Source organism: Salmo trutta, chromosome 40 (assembly GCF_901001165.1).
Source record: "Salmo trutta chromosome 40, fSalTru1.1, whole genome shotgun sequence".
Lineage (NCBI taxonomy): Eukaryota > Metazoa > Chordata > Actinopteri > Salmoniformes > Salmonidae > Salmo > Salmo trutta.
In genome coordinates, this window is record NC_042996.1 from 20,574,527 (window position 1) to 20,598,982 (window position 24,456).

General features: G+C 45.1%; 1 pseudogene; it reads right to left on the minus strand.

The window, feature by feature from the left end:
• LOC115180520 (forkhead box protein P2-like) overlaps positions 1–24,204 on the minus strand; it is a 61,585-nt pseudogene extending 37,381 nt beyond the window's left edge.
• Positions 24,205–24,456: the final 252 nt, after the last annotated feature.

A 24,456-nucleotide genomic window follows, 5' to 3' on the forward strand; every position in this document is an offset into this window, starting at 1 on the left:
CGATAAGTAATTGCTCTCCTGGTTCTTATTCTTCACTGACAACCCATACATTTAATTTTACACACGTTCATTTACATTTTAGAGTATATGACATGATAATTGCCGGAATATAACACCTCCATTCCGCAGGATACCGCAGCCCGGGCCGCTTGATTGACAAGAGCAGTGAATTAAAAGGAACAGAGGCTGAATTGCTTCTCCTCGAAATGATTTTGCCACGAAGGGACAAAATTAATGAGCATTTACAGGGACCGTCGCGTCATAAACATGGGCAGACAATGAACGGTCCTCTCACGCACAGGATCAGACCACCGCCATGATATACAACAAAGCTAGGCTAGCTAGCTATCTCCTCTGTCATCCAAAGGAACCACGTTACCAATCTATTATGACAACAACAACAAAAACTTCATGGGATTTCTTAAATCATTTGAAAATTAGCTACAGTTGAGGATGGTAACCGGGGAGGACGGTAATAACAGAAATGGATGTTTCTAATTCTTTTATATGTGTAAATTGTTCCCAAATGGTCCTACTCCAAATCCTCAAAAGTAACACATCATATCATTGGTATGTAGGTTAACAGGATTCTAAACAAAACACACAGCATGGCAATCAAAGCAGTCTTGGGCGCTCTCTGTTTGCTCCCTATTTGTTTATTTCCTTTGCCTTAAGAAAGCAGAGGAAGGCATATAGGAAAGACGATGGCTATCAACTTGAACTTTGGAGGCCGTGCGGTTTGCTGCTTAGCTCCAAGGTCTGAGTGCAGAACAAAGGACCTTTAAATTGGATCCTGATGAGAAAACATTGGCTGCCCCTCACAAGAACAAGCACATCATTAAGGTGCTCTGTCTCGCTCGTCACACACCGAGCCAGAGAACGAACAAGCCTCTTCACGGCTGCAAAAGGTCAACTTCTTCTCCGGAGAGAAGTGATCAGGTACCTCTAGACGCCAAGGCAGCAGTTGCGGTTTATTTCCGGTGAGAGGCCTCGTATTTTGTTTGATTTGACTGAGAATTGTGCGATTAAAAACCACACCACCGTTCGGTGGTTCTCTGCATCGAACCGGACCAATGGGCAGATGAATGCACCTTCAGCGATTCTACCCACTTGGGCTTCTCTCTGCGACAATGGATTTATGACCAAATCAAATCACACTAAAGATATCCCACAGTATCAGAGTTAAAACTTAAACAATTAAGGGCTGAAAAAAAGACATGAATTTCTCTCAATTTCCCTAGAATTCACTTAGCGGTAATAAGTGGGGGAAGTTCCCAATTAGATGTGGGACTGAGGCATAAACAGGGCCGGAGATGGGGTGGTGAATGGAGTGAATAACGTAAGGGCCTCTTCAGCACTAGCTAAATGGTCTCAGAGCAGCCACAGATACTGTTTAGATAAATAAAATGAGAAATGGAGGGGCGTCAGGTGATAATTACTTGAGCTGCTTGGCAGAGACAAGCTTCAGTGTTAATTAAGTTGTTAGACCCATTTTATCCCAGAGAAGAGAGAGGGATAGAGAGAGGAAAGAGAGAGAGAGAGAGAGGATGGAATTCCTCCAGTGTCCCCCTCTAATTCATCTCAATCCCGGGCTCCCCAGGGGCCAAGGGCCCCAAACTACAGACCCTCTGAGCTGCTGAACTTCTGACCCCTCCAGTCCCTTTCAGCTGACACTGCTCATTTACTAACCAATTACTGCCAATGGTGGCCAGGCTCTTATTGATAGGGGGCTACTTCATGGCCAGACCACCAAGGCTTCCTACCAGGCCTCCTTCCCTCCCTGCAAGCTTTGCTTACTTTTCAGAACTTCTCAGAGAAGTGGGCAAAGTGTAATACATAATGTAATGTACACACACACACACACACACACACACACACACACACACACACACACACACACACACACACACACACACACACACACACACACACACACACACACTTCGGATTAGGAGATCAATACTCCAGATTGTCAGGACCAGAGCTAAGTAGATTATAATTTTCTTTCTCCCAAATCAGCACAGTATGCGACATGCAATCTATCAAAACATAAAGACACCAATTGCATGAAGTCCTCTAATAAAATAGATGTGGGTTATGGTAGATGCAGTAGTCCTTCAAAACATATCTATCTCTGGGTAGATAATCCTGATACCCTTTTCATTTATAAAGCTGAGGACATGTACTGCGTAACAGTACTATGTCACTACAACAGTGTCTGTAATAGTGTTTATAGCCTCCAGTGGCTAGTGGAGAGGAGCAGACACACTGTATTATCACAATAGCTCTCCGTACTGTCTTTCCCAGTTGATATTTCCGAACGGGTCTCCTGCCAGGTCTCTTGGTGTGTGCTATAGTTGCTGGTACTCTTGAAGGGAACAGCCAGTCTGCCTTGTGATGTTCCAGGTACTACAGAGACCGCTGGATCAGCCGCTTCATCAAATGACACGCGCTAAATTACAAGTGCTTCAAGGAGCTCAGTGAATTATAGTTCATCACTTGGAAAGGCTTCCCAACACCTGGTCTGCTACTCGTGCCAGATCTGCGAGTTAGTATCCAATTAACACCCGGGCCAGAATAATCAGATCGCATGTGTAAGGGTCTGGGTATAACTCGCTTATTGCTTCCATGCATCTTCTGTCAGAAGGTAAATGTGTTGCTGCTACATCAAAGGTCTGGGGGGTGTAGCACTTTCTTCATGTTTTTCTACGCTGCCGCTTGCCTCGGGGTTATATTTCAACTTCTTTTGCATCACAATGATGAACCTCCTCTGTCCTCAGAATTTAGCAGTCTTGTCCTGTAGGTCTGTGTAACTAACACAGATGGGGGGGAGGAAAGAGAATAAAATATTGTTTTCTTGTTACAAAAGCATGCAGTCACCGAGGGTGTTCGAGCCAAAATGTGCTGACACTTTTTTTTTCTCCTCCTTCTCCAAAAGTCAACAGAAGGTTTCTTCATGAATAATAACAAAATGTTTTTCTGCTGTGATCATTTTTTCTCTCCTATTTTGAGATCCTACCCCTACCAGGGGGAATGCAGAGCAGATATTAATACATGTAAATGTATTAATTAGCCTTTATCTCTGTAGCCTTTTCTCAGAGTTCTGCGTTCCGGATGGGGGGCTATAGTCAGATGAATGTTAAGGAAAGTGGCGTAGGGATATTTTACTGTGATGAGATGTATGGCGGCGACCTTTAAAGCAGTGACGCCCACAGGATGGCCCGGTGCCCACAGTCTGATTGGGAGGCAGATCTGGAGTCACTAAACCACTAAGAAAGGCAAGAACCAACATGATATTTATAATACAGCTCCTCTCATCCATAAACCAACCAACAGCCAACCTGGAACAGTCAGTCATTTTACACGGTTCAGAGTTCAACCACTGTACTGTATATACATTCAAGGTGAATTTGGTGGCATGGTACTTGGTGTCATTACTGTTAAACTGCCTTAAAAACAGGATATAGTCTTGGTTGACGCACTCCTTAAAAACGTTGTATACAAGAGAAACTGCTTTCTAAACACCTGTCACGGCTCAGGTTTTGCATGGCTGATGGTTAACCATTAGCTACTAGAGAGTCAGGGAAAGTCAACGAGGAGGGGCTGGGGAGTCTGCTATGTCTTCTATGCTAATAGAGCTGAGGGGCAAATCCAATATTAACCTATGGCACGGATCTTTTGTCTGGGTTGCATAATGTGAAGAGGAATGGAGGGTCTAGCTAGCTACTCCTCCACGGGGTGTCTTTGACACACAGAGTGAAGACCTCCTTTGTTCATCTACAGCGTTGTGCGATCACCTCGTTAATGCCCCTCTCGCACTGCGTGTGTGTGTGTGTGTGTGTGTGTGTGTTGGGCTTGGGCAACCCTTTCCAACGGTCTTCAGAGGAGGTCAGAGGATCACACCCACCTTCTTTTATGCTGTATACAACGCTGTCATCAACGAGACATACCCTATCGCCATGGCAGCCCCTCGCTCACCGACACGTACCCGCTGATCCAGTCCAGATACAGCTGTTTACTCAACCCTTCCCCGAACACCTAACGTGCCTCCCACACGGCGTGGCGCCATCGTTATTCAACGCACACGCTACACATGTGTCACCGTGCCAGGCTTTGTGGTGTACCCAGTGTGTTATATGCACATACATCACAGGTGAATTGCTAAGGCAGCAAGGGCCTAGCCCACATCAAGGCAGGAGGGAATCAGCCTCAGACAATAGAAAACAAACAAACTAACAAGGGCCTCATTGACGGCGTCTGACAACTTGAGATGTTGACTTGGTTCGGGAGAACCATTGTCAGATTGCAAAGGCCTCGGTAATCCTCCCTTCCCTATTCGTCATCTTGCCCGTCTCTTTAATTGTATTCTAAATGTCAGTGTATAAAATGCGTTCAGGGAAATAGATATTGCCACAGTGAGAGGGAGAGTAGAGGAGTAGAAAAGAGACGAGAGTGTGTTGTGTGCCTTGGGAAATCCTTGTAAGCAGCATGGCGAAGGCGAGGGGATTTACTGGGAGAAATAGGTGTTTATTGAGCGCTCCCATGGGCTTACCGGGTAATGATAGACCTGTCACATTACGCAAATGTGGAAAAAGCAGCTTGTGCCGCCGCGTCAACACCGCGATGAACCTCCGGATAGAATTAGTCAGGCGAGAGCCTTTAGCCGCGAATACAAGTAATTAAAATTGCAAGCTGATGCGTTTATATGCTTGTGTACTAAATAATCTACAGTGTATCGTCTTCCCTGCTCTTAAATACCGGAAAATGCCGGGATTTATCAGTGACTTAGAAGCGTATAAGCAGTAAGCAGGCCTGTCACACTAATATTAATCCATTCCATGTTTCTAGCTGCTTTAATAAGACAAGGGGATCAATTTCTCTGATACCTGCAGAGGAACACATGCAGTTAGTTTTGCTAGTGACTCAATCCAGACAGGTACTATTGAAGCGTGGGAGTTCTGGAGCTTTTCCGGCCTTGTAATCCAGGTAAATAAAGATTGTTGGGTAAACTCAACAGGAAGATAGGCGATACCGTTCCATAAAAGTGTTCCATATGAACATTTGGCAGTGTCATTACGAATCTCTTGGGCGATGTGGGCCCTGAATAGTTACATTATTGAGTGAGTGTGCGTTTTAAATGATAAAATATCAAATATTAACAATAGAAAGACAAGTCAAAATGGTGGATTCAGAAATAAAATCATACAGCTAAAGTGACAAAACCAAAGCAACCTAGTGGCGTTGAGTTGATATACACCTGAACACCATGGGCTGTGCTACTACCTCTCTACAAAGACTTTCAGTCTGGACATTAAAACAAAGAGGTGAAGACGTCAATAAAGGACGGATCAACAGCTGGATTAACTAAAGTCACTACACGCTGCTCACACGGCCCCCGATTCATATTGATTCATATTGCTAACATGAGGAGGATGGGAGTAAGCAAATGTAAATATTCAATATTTACCATTCTCTGCTGTTATTAGAGCCCGTGGATCAGTCATAGACCAGCTGTTAGTGCTATCACAGAGACTTACCCCCATCCAATACTATTCCCCACTCCTCACAAGTATTGCACAAGTACAGCAATTTGCAGATCACTCACTGGGTTGTGAAACCCATTATTTTCTGTATGCAGTACACCCAACTGGTGAAATGCTATGGACCTAACAATACTGTATAGAAATAGAGAATGTATGATAAACAATGAATATCTTCAAACTCCCAGCAATGCAAATTTCTTTGCACGAAACACAAAAGAAAAATGATCCATGAATGAATATGCCTGATAATATTAACACTTCTCGACACAGACACATTTTCTCGATTTGAATGATTTAAATGAAAGAGAGAGTGTGACGACGGGCGGCACATTGCTTGAACCTTATATTTTCGCCACCGTGTAATGAGGTACACAGGGGTGTGACTCCAATTGAAGGTGTCGCCATTGTTAGACACTGTGAAAAATATTAACGATGAGGTTAACACCAATTTTCCCCCCCATCTCTCATTAAATGCACAGGGGTAGTAATGAGGTAAACCAGTGCTCCTTGATAGCACTTATTAGCTGAGTGGAGGGCACACACTCTCACACTTCAATTTTACCCCCCCCCCCCCCAAAAAAAACGAAAGCTTGAGAAGCAGTCGCAGATGTCAAGGGGCTTACATAATTGTGAAGCTAGCAAAGCAAATAACTGTCTTATTATTGACTAAATGAGCAGAATGATAGATCCTGTGTGACTGTGGATGGAGAGAAGGAATCAACAGGAATAAACGAGGGAATAGGAGGAGGAGTGAAGGAAGAAAAGAGCAGATGATGCAGTATGACTGTGACCTTTTATCCAAATTACTGACAAACAGAAATAGACAGTAGCTATGAATCAATAAGGCAAATGAGCTGCCTTTAACAACCCCTTGTATTCAATCTGACGTGTTGTGCAAATAAGTCACCTCCGGATCTGGTGGCGTTGCAATACTATGGTTCAATTGGAGAAAAGTGTTGAGATCATTGATGTTTCACTTCCTACTTCTTTGACTTGCAGATATCGTTGTGTTTCATTCCATACAATAACCTTTATCTTGACATAAAGAAAGAATACGTCATAATACCTTCTCGTCTTTAACCCCGACCTAATTCTATAACATCTAATGAAAGATAGGAAATAAGACCATGTGTGGAGACTTGACCATCGAAAGTTGGAAAAACAGAGGCAGGCAAAGGTCGATTTGTTTCTTTGTGTATAAAACAGCTTGCTTTGCTTTGAGGACAGGTTGTCTCAGGTTTGCGAATTCCAATGACAGGTTCCAGAATTGCATTGCCAAATCAAACACACTTGTGGAGCAGAAGAAATCTTCTTTCTGAGACAGCATGTATTATGGATGGATTTGAGAGATTAGTGACCATGCTGCTCACCTGCAGTGGACGCTGTTTGTCGTTGTTCTTTGGAGATTTCAGGCCACTGCCTGGCTGTTGTAAGAGTAATTGTCTCGCTGCTTGTAGGGCCTGGAGAGAGAGAGAGAAGAGAACACGGATAGAGAGAGAGAGAGAGAACAGGGGGAGAGAGAGAGAGAGAGCAGGGAGAGATAGAGAGGGAGTAGAGAGAGAGGGGGGGACAGAAGAGAGAGACAAAGAGAAAAAAGCTAAACAATAGATTTCTTTGGGATGACAACCAAGCAGAACATTGAAAATATTAAGAAAAGCTATTAAACTAGCCGAAATCTGTCAAGAAATATTATCCAATATTTTCGGCGACACTCTCTGACATGGCTTATAATACGCCAGAGATCCATTTTTGTGCTAATTCACACAGAGCCATGATCAAGGATAAATACAGTTTGTCTAAAGCACCCTTGAAGAGGAAGGTTGGAGAAAAAAAAGCAAGGCGGAGCGTCAGTAGAATTGACCTGTCTAGTGTGTGCTCAACTGAAATACCCACTTCTCGGCAAATTACTAGGCTATTTGCATATTCATAATATCAATTTGAAGTAGAGGCAGGCGATGTGGAGTGTTCCTACAACCCGTAATTAAAGTTGACAAAATCAACATCAGATTACCTTTGGAGTGAATTAACTAGGAAGCCAGGTTTAACACTATGCATTAACGCTGCTTATGCACATGAAGGGAGAGAGAGAGAGAGAGAGAGAGAGAGAGAGAGAGAGAGAGAGAGAGAGAGAGAGAGAGAGAGAGAGAGAGAGAGAGAAAGAGAGAGAGCGAGAGAGAAAAAGAGAGAGAGAGAGGGAAAAAAGCCCTCTCCCTGTCAGATGAAATTGGCTAACATGCTGTTTACATATGGCAGAAAGAATGATAAAATGTTAAACATCTATCATCAACATCTAGACACGACTGATAGATTTAGAGACAGGCTTGATTTCCCAGACGCGTTCAGGGTGAGATGAGAAGATGAAGCCGAAGCCCATGCAATGTACTCCGTGTCTGACAAGTACAAAACTCATAGGTACAATGGCTACCTACTCCTCTGCTTCAAGGCTACAACTGATGAAAGTCAATATGTCAGAAAGACCATTCAGAGCAGCTGGCAGCAGCATACTGTAGAAAAACAAAAACCAGAAGCACCCAGTTAAAAACACAAAAACAGCACAACACTTTCACAGGTGTTTATTTTCGAGTGAAGGAGAAGGATAAGAGGAATAAGAGGAAAAAACACCTCTCCTTTAGACGGAGAGTGACACTTCTTCCTCCCTGAGAATCACGGGGCCTTATTTTATTTTCCTGGTGCTTGCCAGTATCCATGACAACAGCTGCTTTGACAGGATGTGCATATGGCACTGCACTGCCAGCTGGTGTGAACAATGTTTGAACTAGTACATTGAGATGCTGAGCAAACAGGGGGAAGAAGAGAGAGGGAGAGAGGGAGACGAGAGAGGGAGAGAGCGAGAGAGAGAGAGCGAGAGAGAGAGAGGGACAAGAGTGAGATGGAGGGAGATAGAGAGAGGGAGAGAGGGTTGCCACGTCTTAACCCTCTGGGACAGCAGCCACCCCCCTGATCAATTATGAAAAGACAGAGCAAGGGGGCTGGGACTGGGGAGGGCTGCCACAGTCTGTCTGCTGGAGGCTCACAGGAGCCAGACGTTTCTGAACCAAAGTAAACAAACACAATGCAGTGGCGCTGGGTTCTAACTTGCATTGATCTGTCTACCTCAGAAAGACGAGCCTCAGATTCAGTCTCAGTCTCAGCTGAAACCCACCAGTGAGGTGAGCCATGGCCTTAAACTTCACAAGACACTCAGAGACAGAAGGGGAGGGAGAAAAAAAATCACCAACATCTACCAGGGCTGGCAGTACAAAATCTGATACCGTCTGTCAGTCTTTCTATGCTTTGTTTGGGCTTTCCGAACGAGGAGAAATTACAAAATGGAGTTCAGATTTGATATTATGTTTGTGTTTGTGTGACGGAGCAAATGTGAAAACAAAACAACTTTCCCGGCATCGAGACTTCCAAGAAATCAGTGCAGTATTAAAATGTGGCCCCAATGAATCTAATTTTGACAGCGAATTGGGCTACTTTCCGAAACCCACTCAAGTCCGGCACTGATGCCCGATTCACAATACAGTACCAAACAGAACCATACCGAGTGGCTTGGGTTGGTTTGCCCCTGTAGTGTGAATCAGGCAGGCTAGGAAGGCTAAATAAATGGCTGATGGATGCAGCACAACAATTTGCAGCAGGAGGAAATGTTTCTCTGTCCTTGGAATCAATACTGACTGTTTTCTGTTGAACTGTAGAAAACAAAGACAAGAAAGTCACTCAATACAACACAAGAAGTAAAGAGGAAGTAAAGAGGAGGAGAACAGGACAGGGAATGAGCCATTTTAACGGTGTGTCCGATATCGGCCCTGACAGCGATGCGACTGGGAGTGTACAGCTTCGGTCTATTCAAGCTTATTAGAGGTGAACTCTGGTCACAATCTAGAATTGTACTTTTTCCACGCACTCCGTATCAACACAGCCTCGCTCGCGCTTGTGACGCCTTAAACCGACAGAAACGTCATCGGTGTAGCCGAGGTTACGTTTCCCTTTCTGTCAGTATTTCTGAATATTCAGTCATTACTGGGGAAAGCAGCCATCCATTTTCAGCGTCGATTATAGACTTGGCCTAACTCCGCACACACAGAGCTCTCTCCCCCTCTCTTCTCCGCCTGACTATACAAAGCAGAGGCATGTCAAGAAAAGTCATCAAAAGTTTTTGCTGAAGAGCCGTGCGGCGCGCAGACAAAACATACAGAGCAGTCCGCCTATTTAACCTGGGTTGCTATGCACGGAAAATGACATCTCCTGTCTGTTAATGCACACACTGTATAAACAGAACAATGTCGCGCATTCTTGAGACGGCTGTAAAGGGGCCTGCGAAAGAGCTCTGGCTCTAACATAAATAACCAGGCACTCAGAACGGCATATTTGATGTTGATATCCATCGCCGAGGATAGAAGACAAAAAAAATAAACACAAAGACACACACACACACACGCACACACACACACACACAAAAGGCCACGGCTCCACCGACTGTGGACTCAGGGATCCTTAGGAAAATAAGATTCAGCCCAAATGGATATGGTGTAATTGGTTTCAGATAGCCAGGTCAGGAGAAATGAATTCAGGCAACTATTATGCGAAACGGAGGGAGAAACAAGAATGTTTACACAGGCACTCCCCCCTGCTACATGAATAGGCGTGCAGAGAGGAGAGAGACAGTCTAAAGAAACATATGTCAGCCATACCCCCCTCCCCCCCTCAGTCCACAGCCTGTGTTTAGACTTAATGCAGAGAGGTAATAAGGAACACATCACAATGCACCTTTGTGAGGGGGGCATTCCAACATCTTAAACAAGCATGAAATACATTAGCAGCTCGCCGTGACTGGCCACACCGTTACAAATCCACAGATTGCTTATGGTGGCTGAGTGTTGGGTTATGGCCAGGGAGAAATAAGTCATCTGAAGGAATGCCACTCGTTCCAATACGTTTTCTAGTGACAGTATGAAATAAACCCTGAAATCAGAATTATGGTATATCGAAAGGAACCGTGACATAGTGTTTGGATTGGGTATGTCACTTCCTGAACTGCACAGGTGGTGGAAGTTCTAGTCATTAAAGAGTGTAGGGTACTTATATGATGCTACTCCCTTAGTGTGTGTGTGTGTGTGTGTGTGTGTGTGTGTGTGTGTGTGTGTGTGTGTGTGTGTCTGTGTGTGTTTTAGCGGTAGGCCCCAGCCTCTGTGCGGAGCAGAGGGCTGCTGTTCAACAAGACTCTGTCATCCAGAACATCTCCGGGCCTGTTGACATGGCAGACTTGTCCGACTAGAGACCAGACACTGGGCTTATCTTCACTTACCCTCCCTTCACTGCTACCGGGGAACACAACACAACCCGCCCCGGAGAAAACAGACCGAGGAGGAGGAGAAAAAAAGACGGGTGCAACACTTTATCAAGCCAGGGGAGAGAGGGGAGTCGCATGCCATGGAAAACAAGGCACAAACAGTTTAAGCTGAACAAACAAACAGGGGCTGATTGGACTGTGGCCTGCTGGCGGTACGGCTGCAGGAGATAGCATAGGAGGACCTGGCACTACACAGCAACATATTGACACCACATTGCGTTATGTAAGTGGATTCAGGATAGAACAGAGGCTTCCTTGGAGGGGCTGGTGGCATGAAGAGGGGGATAAAACATTCTACACAATTCATGAATGCAGAAGTGGATGGACTTTCATGAAACAAGCAAAGTGTGACCTGGGATCGTTGGGAGCGATGGAATTGGAATCTTGTTGAAGTCTTTCACTGGATCAAACAGTAAAAAGATGCATGAATGACATCTGCATACAAAGTGTGTGGTGTATTCTGTACCCCAAAATCGTCCAATTAGTCTGACACAGGACCAAAGCCTCTGTCTGGTTGTCTGGTGTACCCTCCTATTGATTCCCCTAACTGAAGTGACTTAATAGCAGGAGTAGAAAGATTGGTATCCCTTTCATAAAAGGTCATCCAGAACAGTAATGCACCAGTGGCTTCAACAATACCTGGCAGTGTTTCCCTTATCACCCCCAGCTCCACAAAGCCATCCCAACACAATACAGGGGGATTCGCCTGCACTCTGCTTGACTGGCTCCTCAGAAAATAAACCATTACTGGAAAATAACGACACTGTTAGACTGGAGTTACAGAAACAAATTGTAGCAGGGTCGGAGTACACAGAAGCATGGAGCGGAGAGCTCAACTAAGGCCCGACAAACAAGAGGTAAACAAAAAGTCAGTGAGTTGGTGAATCAGCATCGGGAGGGAGGGGGAGAGAGAGTTCACACAGATAAATCATGCCATTATCTCATACTGGGAAAAAATAGCTGTGGAATCAGAGGGTAGTGTTTTTCTATGGTTGTTGATGATATAGGGACACACCGGACCCCCCCCCCCCCCCCACACACACACACACACACTCCTGAGCAGTAGAGGAGAGGGAGAGGATGTGGGAGTAATGAGCATTTTTATGTATGCCTCAATAAATCAACAGAGTCTGCAAAGGTGGAGGGAGCGAGGGAGAGAGGGAGCAGTCCGTCGAGAATCTGCTTCAGCTACAGGACAGAGAGGAGAGCTAACCAGCGGAACAATGGTCTTCTGTGTGCTGCTCTGGTCTGCTCTGCTTCCTCCGTCTGGGGCCACGACTCACTACCAACACAACTAAAGTCTCTCTCTCTATGTCCGTTCCACACTCTCTTTCTACGTCTGTTTCTTCCTCTCCCTCTCTCTTACTCAGTGATTCTCGCTCTAAGAATTCCTTTCATTTTACACACATCAATCTCACAATCAATTTCTTTCTTCCCTTCCTTCTCTCTCCTCCATTTCTCTCCGTGTTTATTGATCCTCTAGATTAAGAATCGCAGGGCAAGGGATTGTAACACACAAACAATGGAAATGATTTCAGGGTGTGCTTATTTGCCTTCCCCTTGCATCTATTTGGCCTGCGCCTGTAGACAATGATGCCCCCCCAGCCCCAGACTCAGGTGCTAATAACGAAGGACAAATAGAATCATATGTGTAAACTTCTCCCTCTGATGAAAATGTATATTAACTTTCTGCCACTGTAAACAGAGCCGGCATAGCTCAGCCCTCCCCAGTGAATTGGAAGACGAATTCAGGCATTGCTACCCCAGGAAGATGTGCACTTATAGGGGAAAGGGGGGAGAAAATATGGAATCCTGCTCCATTGTGTAACCTCACACTTATTTTTCCAGCTCGGGAGAGAGACAAAACATGGGTCTGCTCAGCCCATCAGTGGAGAGAGAGAGAGAGAGAGAGAGAGAGAGAGACAGAGAGAGAGAGAGAGAGAGAGACAGAGAGAGACAGAGAGAGAGACAGAGACAGAGAGAGACAGAGAGAGAGAGAGAGACAGAGATAGACAGAGAGAGACAGAGAGAGACAGAGAGAGACAGAGAGAGAGAGACAGAGAGCGAGAGAGAGAGAGAGAGAGAGACAAAGAGAGAGAGAGAGAGAGAGAGAGAGAGAGAGAGAGAGACAGAGACAGAGAGAGAGAGAGCTCTATTCTGTCTATCCCGCCCTGGAGGAGAGTGAAACAGTGCCAGCAATAACACACCAAACAGAGCGAGCCTGCCATCGTTCACTGCAAACACAAACATTCATAACACTTCCCACCTCCTGCAGATACTGTCATGGATATTCCGTGCAAATACAAGGAAATCTTGTCTATGGAGCGAGCATAATAGTTTACAGCTTGCCAGCAACCTGTGAGGTGAACTTATACACCACATAAAATACACCGCTGGGAGCAAGTTAGAAAAACACCTACAAACCACCTGACATTGTCTCGATGCATCTCTTCCCTGTTTTCTTCCCTTATGAAATTCTATTTATCCCGCTTCTCTTCTGGTGGCTTTAGTAAAGCCTTCACTTTCAACTGCAGTATATCACTGGGTTTAGATAAGGTGACTCACGGACCATTCGCAGTTCTTTTATCTGCTCGTCTTAGGGAAGTCCTTTACAGTCCAACAACTGAACGCTACCACAATCTACTATGAAAAAGAGAAGAGACTGCCTTTCACTTACACCTGAGGGAGGTGTGTGGGGAGAGAGTGTATGTGTGAGTGTACGTGTGTGCGTGCCTAGTGTGTGTGTGTATATACAGTATATGTGTTGGGGTGTGTGTGTGTGTATGTGCATGCCTGTGTGTTTGCCTGCACCCCACCACTCCTTAACGGTTCCAGGCACACACTTGATTCGCTTGATTCCCCTTTCAAGTGATTATGATCCATCTCCTTTTTCACAGTTCCAGACGGCTGAACGTCACACAGTTGGAAGAATACCTACTATTAATGTTGCATTAAAAGCATCTACAGTTCATTTAGAGCAGGGCCAACCAGTGGAAAAAAGAAGGGACGGCAGAAATGAAGTTGTTTTCCACCATCAGTGGTTCTGTTTGTGTCCGTCTTCAGTTACTAAGCAGGCTCACACAACAAAGTGGATGGCCGGAGGCTATGAGCTTTCTGACTACGGCACAGGAGAGCAGGGAACCTTCAACGGCATCGACAGAAGATCATGTGTTGTGTGCAGGATGTCAATAACCAATACACATGCCTAAAATGATACGCAACGCACGCAGTCACGCACACACACACACGCGCGGACACACACACACACCGTGCGGACACACACTACACTGCCAAAAAACCTTGAGTCATAAAAGGACTGTTAACAAAATCCTATTGAAATGAAAATATGCAATATGAGAGTAAAGCTTCACCACATCCAAGCACTGCCAAAAACCGGCCTGGGCCCATATCTGAATGTGTTATGAACTAACTATCCTTGAGCTTGACTGTGTGTTTAATCTCACCCATTTAACACCCATCATTACCAAATCACATTGATACACCACTAGTGCTTATGGACCAAAGTGGACTTAACCAGGAATCACATACTGTCTATGAAGGACAACAGCATCTTAGGTAGATTGAGGCCTTGTCTCTTCCCTTCACAGAAATTGAGTTTTTTAGATAACTGAGCTAATCAGCTCGTGTGCTTTGCTGTAGCCAGTTGATCACACCCCTCGGAGGCTCTCATGCTGCAGGTCAATAGAGTGCGTCTGGCCCTGGCAGAGGCTCAGGTTGTGTGGTAAGTGTTACCTCTGGGGTCGATTAAATGCCACTCTGACCTTAGTTGTAAATGAAAACTTAATGACTGCATGGCTAACCCAATAGCCGTTGGGCTGAGTGTGGAGCTAGGCTAGTATTGTGCATGGGCTGGAATAGAGAGCGCACACAGCAGTTGTATTGGGCTAGGCTCTTTCTCATGTTGTAGCCAATTCAATTGGCAGTGCAAGGAGGAATGAAGCAGTCCTAAACTTTATTATCTAGCTTTCCTGACATTAACCAAACAATGGCAGCACAAAGAACAAGGAAAAAATTCATAAGATAACACTCCGTACTGATTCTCCAGCACACCTTCACCTAGGTGACCAGAAAGTGGTTGCTTTCTGTTCGATTACCTGGGTCCTGTGTTGTCATTAGCCTCTATGGGAAGAGCCTCCAGCCCATCCAAGATGCCAGGGTGATGGATCTCCGGGGCCCAATCTCAATGAACGCCCGGTTCCCCCCAAAGATCACTGAAGTTAATGGCCACTACATCTAGCCGTGGAGGGTCAATGCATCTCCGTCAACTGTTTCCCTGCTTATGGAGTTCTACGCTTTCAACACCTCCTTCTCTTCACGTACCATCCCCACCACTCTCTCATCCAGTTGTCTTGTGAATATTCCAATTACTCCGTGTGTCCTGACCTTTAAGTGAGCTTCGATAGATACAGTTATCTTCTCCTCTCTGACACGCCGCGTCTATCAATCAGCGTCTTGCCTGCCTGCCTGCCTGCCTGCCTGCCTGCCTGCCTGCCTGCCTGCGGTGGAGGGAGGCTGAGAAGTGGTGGAAGGCTGGGAGGGAGAGAGGAGGAAAGGAGCTATGGCTCTGGAAGTGCCATCCCCGCACCGCTCTGACTACATGAGAGTTGTGTGTGACTAAGGTGGGAAGTGAGATGAGCACAAGCCCCATAGATAAAGATGTACACACACACACCAGTGAACACCATCTGCAGGCATAGACACAAGCAGTCACAGATGGTCACACACAAACACACACATGAGCGCACACAAACACACACACACACACACACACAACACAGTGGTGGAAAAAACAACATGAAATATATTTGTTTCAGACCACTACCTGGCTGACTATACCTTGCTTCCATAAACAAAGCCCTTTTTCAATTTTTCAACGGCAATCCTATAACACGCTTATAAGAATAACCTCCTAGCGTGAAAAAAGTCATACTTCTTTAGTTTTCATTTCTTTTCCTCCCCTTTCCAAAGGGCTAATCTACATCTTTCATTGAATCAAGAATGGAAATTCAGGAGAAATGCTTCTTTTTCAATTTCATGCTGAAATAGCTCAAGTTAGTGGATGTAATTTCTCCTAACAAGAAAATGTATCACTGTGTCGCTCACTTAGTGTGTCCATGTGAGAAGCTGGGGGGCTTTTTGCATTTTTCTATTTTTGGGGGGGGGGGGCTTTGATAAATGTGCCAAAAGCATGGTCACCTCCCTCCACAGCACTCCACACAGGCCGGCAAACAATTACACAACCGGTTATTAAAAAAAACCTCCGACTTGAATCTACATCAAAAAGAAATGACAGATCATTTCTAGCGAAGGAAGGAGCTACTGCATAGAAATAGATCAAACGGAAGGGGGTATGATTTCATACTCTAAGAGTGTCAATCCTCAACATTGTTCAGATGATCATACATTGTATATCATTGATGTTATTGAACCTAGAACGCAGTTAAAGTTCGTACAGGAAGTGCTAAACATGCTGCTATGTTGAAGTCTGAAATGTAGGTGATCAACTGTGGAAATGTGGATGATAAAAACGTGTACCAAATAAGCAATATTTCTGCACTCTAAAGACATTAACAAAAGCCCATACCTCGTTTGGGGTAAAAAATGTGACATTTGAGCAAATTACGATGATCATTTTCATAGGGAATTGGATGATGAAGTCCAAACAGGTGAAAGTGAATGCATAAAGCAGCACTATCACCTGAAACAATCCCACGCATGGCCAAGTCACTCAGCTAATGTATATTTATCATGTAAACTTCTGATAAACGCATATGCAGAAACAATCAAATCTTCCCATTTTCATTGGTGCCTCGTGCACAAAGACTCAAGCGTGAAACCCAATATCAGCTTAGTGTCTAACTCGAGCATGAAGCGCTTGCTACGCATACCACAAAGCATGTTCTGCATATGCTCATAGACTTCCCTTATCAGGCTGAAAGAACGAAGCAGATTTCCACTGCTATCACTGATCAATTCAACCCAAGTTAAGTTGTCCCAGTGCAGGTAACATAACCAGCGGTTAGGGCCTTGATGAGGACTGGCAGGCTGCAGGGGATGGGGAACAGAGAACAGCTTCATTAGAGGGTCTGTCTGGTCTGCAAGGCTTGGGTTTCTTTGCTGTAGGTCTTCTACTCTTACTCCATATGTCCTCCCTTAAACTGGGGTGAGACCAGACGAGAGGAGACGAGAGAGACACCCAGAATGGCTGATGAAGTGATGAAGACATCCGAGCCAGAATGACAGGAGAGGAAATGGAACGGGAACGTCTGCAGCTAAGGCCTCTGGACCAATAAGGGGAGCTTCAAACGAAAGCCCGCTAGTGAGAAAGGCAGACCGTAAAGCCAGAGCTAAGTGACATGTATGTCTGTTTGAAAAAGCCTCTTGTGTATTTGGCGAGGTGAGGCCGGGCTTATTTACTGGGTTTGTTAGAAAGGCCTGAAGAGGAGAAGAGCAGCCGGCTGAGAGAGGAAAAAGGCCCCTACTACATATACATACAATGTTAGCCGGGAGGCTGTGGGTGGAGGTTGAGAATCTCTTCCCTAGAAGGCTTACAGCCACAGCTTCAGGGGGGAATAAACCATTCACATATTCAGGAGGAAGATTCTGTTTGGAGTCAGAACACCTGATAGTGTTCGTGCATAAAAAGCAGAGAATGCTAGCTGACATCTGGTGTTTGGTCCATGGACAGTGGAAACAGTTGGGGTTAAGAAAAGGACTAAGGACCGCAGACACTGGAGCTGCCTACTTCTAGTCATCCCATTGAATCAGATTTTAATATTTGTTTCAGGAGGGAAGGAAAAACAACAACTGCAAGGCAGGCGTTTGGACGCTGATTTGTGACTATTCATGGCTAAAGCGGAGAGAAACTGTAATACTAGACATGCTTGTTAAATTCACAACGCTCCAAAGCTGCCTTCTAGCAAATCCTGCCTCTTGGTTGTCAGCTTAAGACGTAGGACATATGCATATGTGTTATTTCTAAGCTCTGTTAAATGGATAGCGGTGTCGCAGGCTATCAAACGTCTAAGCCACTTGCTTTGGGGAATCGCTCGCGTAAGGCAAGCAGCAATGTATTCGTCTCTACAACTGCATCTTTAAGGACGTTTTTTCCCCTCCTTCCCCCCCAGCAAACTCTACATCCCGAACCCAGGCATAATGTAAGCACCTTCAGTGACTGGCCCCTCCACCACGCCGTATTAACGACCTGCTAGTCTATTGTTAGTCAATGACAGGGGAGTGGCAACAAACAATGACAGAATGCCTGTTTCAATACAATTATTGTGAAGGGGTGAACAATCTGAGATGCATTCTTAGAGAGAGAAAAAAAGCCATCTGCAAATAAATGATTGTTGGGCATTGAGCTGTAGCAATAGCCGGGGGCTTACGGATCCAGGACTATGGATCGGGCACTATTTATTTCCCGGTCGTAGGGAGCGGAGCAGGGCGGTTTAGGAGGCATAAAAGGAAATGAGTTGTGAAGTGGCCATTGATCCTGACCTGCACTGGCTGGCTGGGTCTTATTTATAAAGCGAGGTTAACCCTGACTCTAATCACTGGCTCTAACCCACAGCAGTCCTAGCAGCACTCTAGCACTATGAGTGAGATGAATGCTGTACTACTACTACATTGGGATGTAGCCTACGCTAACTCTTATCTTGCTAATGCTAAGAACCATCACATCCCATAATAATATGGCACCTTCAGAAATATAATGTTGACATAGTTTCTGGACCTCATCCCCACGTGTTCTCTGAGAGAGTGGCAGCTCGTCAAGAGTGTGTGTGTGTGTGTGTGTGTGGGCAGCGATACCGTTGGTGCCACGGTGGACACTCTCACTCCCCCTAGCCTGCTGTGTTCCACCTGTGATGCATCTCAACCCGCACAGCACTCACCGCGCACCGACTCACACACCACTCCCCTCACATTGCACCCAGCTGCTCACAGCATAAAATGCTCATAAGTGTTGTTTCAGCGGATTTCTCCTCCTCTCCAACGTTCTCTCTCTCTCTCTCTCATCCTCTCCCCCGCTCCACCATCCCCATTTCTCCTCTCTATCTTCCTCGTCTCTCTTTCAAAGCCTTGCAGCTTGACATTTCCGCGGGTCTCAGGAGACCGGACGTGAAATGGAGTTTACTGCGGGAGCCACACTGTAATTCCACGAAGCCACATGTAACGTGTCTTAAACACAGATGGACAAAAAAAGAAGAAGAAGCGAGGGGTGACTAGAAAGATAAAAGAATAATACTCCTGTTTTGTCTGGGGAGGGGAGCAAACAGCAGCAACGTCGTCCTGTCTGTCATTCACATCCTATATCTTGAGTGTCATCGACATAGAGGGGAGAACGGACGAGCTATATGTCAGGCTGTATGTGCAGTACTTCAGAGGATCCGTCTAGGGAGATAGTAGTGAAATGTTCGAAAATGAAATGTATAGCTATACCACTATAAATAAGTGGGGCATGGAGCAGGGAGGCACGGGCCATCCTTCGACTGTGGAAACATGTGATGGGAGAGAAAAAAAAGAAATACGTCAGACATAAACCTGTGGGTCCTGTCACTTTCGCCTTTCAACCGACACTCTTATCTCCATTTAGAACGATGACTACACACACCAGCCTTCTCTTTCCAACTGTCCTTTTTCAAGAAGAAACCCTTTATCATAACCTGAGCGAAAGCACAGTGTAGCCTATAGGTAGGACTGGATGGCGAGGTGTGCTATTTACACACTTGAGTCGGGCAGGTCTGTAAAGATAAACCTAATGAGGTTCTTTGTGTAAGAGTGCAAATGAGAGTCACCTCCCTCACCGGGCTCCAGAGGGGAGAGAAACAGGGTGATTAGGCCTTTCAATTTGCTCAAGGGCAAAGCCCAGATTTGCATCTGAGGGGGGGGGGAGAATCCTTCTTTTGTTTGTCCTGATGAGCTAGGATGGAGCAGATATATACAGCATCCGGCCTCACAATCACAGTGACTTTTTAATGTAGCACTGCCACCTCCACCTCCACCATTTTCCCTATAGGCAAAGACCAGGAAATATGGATTGTGAGGAAAACAGAAGCCCTGGCAAGCTGTTGTGTACAAGCGTCTCGAGCCTGCATCCTCCTGACTGACAGTAATTAAAACTCCCAGCGGTCCCCTGCACACCTGATACACACGCACACACACACACACGCACATGCACGCGCGCACACATGCACGCGCGCGCACACACACACACACATGCCGCGCACGCGCACCACAACACACACACACCACACACAAACACACACACACACAACACACACACACACACACACACCACACACACACACACACACACACAGAGAGGTCTGATTGTTGGTGCTGATGGGAGAGCTCTCTGGTCATTAGTATTGCAGCAGTAGATGGAGAGTGTTTACTTGTGAAAACAACAAGCCGAGGCCACAGACACACTAAGTGACTGTTTAAACTCTGTTCCCAGTAAGGGAACGTGCTGATTTCCCATACTGTATATAACACACATTGGCCTGTTCACAAACACAGTAGCACTGGAACAGCAGACGGAGCCACAGATGTGAAAAGACACCTTGTGTTGCTTTGTGTTTTGGGAGTTAAAAAAAATATATAGATTTTATTTTAAATTGGCCAAATAAACACTTCCCAAATATGGAAATGCACAACTTTAAATAGCTCAAACAGGAGCGATTTATCTCAGTAAAGCCATTAAATCCATTGAGAAAGTTTGGAATCCTTTCCTTTTGCAGAGCATCAGGTACTGGTGACAGATAAACTGGTATGGGACAGCCAGGGGACTAAGAGCTGAGACGAATGGATCTGGCCTCCGTACATAACAGGACAGTTCATCTGAATGAAATAAATATTCAGTCATCCATTCTCCTGATAAGGGCCATATAGATTATAGGCCACTGTAATCAACTAACCGCTCCGTTAAAGAACATTATGGTATGGATCCAGCAGATCGATGCAGAGCACCATGTATACTCATTTTTATCACATATTAATACATTTGTACGACCGCAGCCTTATAGATTGATTTAATTAAAGGAAGAAAAAAAACACGAGAGCATTTCTGAGTGCTTTTATCATCATGGTTTTGCATAGTAATTAGGCTGTATGGAACATTTACGACTGTGTGGCTACCTGGGCCTAACTGGCAAATTGCAATCAGATACACAGGACATCTAATCTACAATCTAAAATCAAATTAGGCCTATTTAGGGGAGACCTTGGGAATATGGTGATGAGAGGATGACATAATGTGTGCTTGAAATTCAATTGTGACATGGACGTATTTATTATTCAGGAAGGCCTACTACGTGGCAATGGCTTTGACCTTAGCAATCAACCTGTTTAGTGAAATGTTTTTTAATCCCTTCATATTAATGCAAACGTAAGCATGGAAATCATCTGAAGGCTATCTTGTTTTTTGATCGGGGAAGATTTTATTTTATTTTTTAAATGTACACATGTAAATCCCATTTTTTTCTATCCCCTTGTTTTGGCCAAAAAGTTAAAAAGCTCTCGTGAACATGCTGATTTGCATCCTTCAAGGAAATCAACAAAAAAGAGAAAACGCTAAAATGGCATCTTGCTAATTATAGCTGGAGGTGGTGTGTTGCGATGACTGTGGAACAGCTGAACCCAAAGGGACAGTGGAGAATTAATCAGTGCTTATTAACCATCCTCTCTAGCACCATGATGAGAGAGGGAGATTCTATCAGCTCCCTTTATGCCCACTGGAACACTCAATGTCATTCCAAATACTGTATGTCAGAAAATTAAACCCTGGCTCTCTTCAAAGTGCTGGAATACACTTAGATAAGCATACGCATGTACATACAGTACAGCACAATCCATGCTGTAAGTATGGAGAAAAATCAGCACATACCTAAATCACGTTAAAACACACCCACACACACACCACACACACACACACACACACACACACACCACACCACACACACACACACACAACACACACACACACACACACACACACACACACAAACCCTTTATACCAATCCACTAACCACTCATAAACAACTGTAAGCTTATGCTAACCAATGCTAACCAAGGTAGAGGTATCCTCTCCATACAGACAGACCAGACCAGAGGGAGAGTGATGTGAGCCCAGAGCCCAGAACAGGAAGTGTGTGAAGTTAACAGCACAGGGACTCTGTTTAAAAAGCCTCAGGAGACCTGTTAGCTGGACCACTCATTTCAATGTGTCTGTCTCGCCACAGAAATAAAGCTGCTCTTTACAGGAGAAGATTGTCACATCCCTCCACATTTCCCCTTCACAATGTGTCCGTCTCAACGACTTAAAGATACTTTATGCTTACGTTGCTCTTTCCCTCCGTGGCTCTCTTTTACGGCTTCGACTTCCTTTGTCAGTAAATGAGTTTCTGACTAAAGTTCTAAGATCTGTTCTCGTTGCCTTAGGTGTGCGTTTTAGATTTAAGCGATTTAAGTGTTCTAAAAAAAATTGTCCTTGTGAAATAATAACAATACATAATTATAATAATAATAAAATATTCGAAAAAATATATAATAGTAAGTATTTAAAATGGCAGTGAAATAAAAAATAAAAAATAGATGACTATTGTTTCTACTGTTATGACTACACACTCCCGAGACTAGTGAAGGAGAGCAGAGAGATTTCCAGCCCTGTGCACACAGGGCCCTATAGTACGATATAGGCCTATGGTGAGATATACAGTGAGTATGTATCTGCAGTCCTCCACAGTAGGACAGGTTAAAACATAAAAGAATAATGAGAGAAGGAGAGAACTGACCCCAATCAGCCGTCTGCAGGGAGAGAGACAGGCAGTGTGATGATGAATAGGGGGTGAGGCGATGGTGTCGTGATGCTGTTGTAATCACCAGCTGGAGCATCGGGGGTGGTGCAGGGCTGGGGCAGGGGGGTTAGGTGGGGTGTAGGAGGGCCGGGGGAGGACTGCAGGACATGCTTCATTCTGCTACACTGGCTGCACCCCCACCCATCCGACACGCCACACACACACACCGGCACGACTTAACCACAGGGCTTCAGCTGCCTCCACCAGCATGTGCGTACACACACACTAACATGGACACACACAGACACAAACTCACACATGTAAAAATATAGAAACATCCTCAAAGCAACAAAAGAAACACAGTTACAAGTAGACAACACACACAAACACACACTCGCAGGGTTCCATACACAGAAGCAACACGCATTGTTAAAACCCGCGGCGAGGGGCCCCCTAAGCACAGCCCGACCTCTACTGCTGCTCTTTTGGCAAACTGTCAAAGCCATCATTCTCCATGAAAAGACACGAGCACTTGACTCCTCTCCCCAACAGCGCCTGACTCTCACAGCTCTCACACAACAGCCCCAGTCACGTTTAAATATCCCACAGCGATCAATAAAATCAACACCATCAACAGAAAATGTTATAAAAACGCACTAAACAGTTAAACAAAAAAATGTATGAATTCTTTGTTAATTCCACAGGCCAGATGAGAGACAGCAGTCAGAACAGAGAGCATGCAGAAGTGTGTCCCGGTCAAAGGGTTGCCTCCAGGGGCCGTGGCAGAGTAGAGTGGACGGCTATAGGACCGAGTTAGGAGGCCCTCTGGTGGCTACAGCTGAGCCACGGCTCTCAAACCCACACACAGGGCGCGCGCACACAACGGCAGCGCCAGCCGGCGCTCTCTCACACACACACTCAAATAGCCTCAGCTGAAGTGTGCTCTCAACACAGCACACACACAATATCAATAAAAACACAGTAAAACACCAGCAACAACTACACAACCTCTAGACAAGTAGTCCTCAACAGCAACATGTCAAAATCAAAAACATACATGCCCAACCACACAATAAACAACTATCAATAAAACAGTCATAAACACGCGAATAAATCCATACAATAAAAACACAACTTTATTTCTACACTAAATGCACAGTGTCATCTCCAAAAAAGTGTCTGTCCTATCAGTACAAGCCCTGTGCTAGCAGTTAGAGCATTGTGATGTGCAGGAGAAAACAACTTACCTGCTGTTGTTGGAGATGCAGCAGCTCGACTGTGCTTACTTCGCTGCTCGTGTCACCGCTTGATCTTCCATCTCTACTGCCAGCATCTAATTGGCTGCATAGGCTGCTCAGGCTGCTCATTCCATTTGACTCATTGAACTGTTGCTTATTGTCTCTGTGGCCGACTCCTGCATCATGACTTACAACCTAGAAGTGATTAAGAGGCACCAGTTAAGGCTCTTGTTACAACCCTTTTCTTCTCTTTTCATTTCTTTTCCCCTCTTTTTAAATTTTTTTTATTTTTAAAGCTTCCATTATTACCTCTGCAAATGAAAGCATTTAAGAGGGGGAGGGGGTGATGCAGGAGGAATGATGCATTCATTGTGTAAATGAAGCAATACAAAGAGATGCACGTCCTCTTGGTCTCTTTGTAAAAGAGGGTAGAGTCTAAACGTGGTAAGTGTTTTAATCACTAGAATTTAGGCACAAATAGGGCCTCTGCTGCACTACGCCCA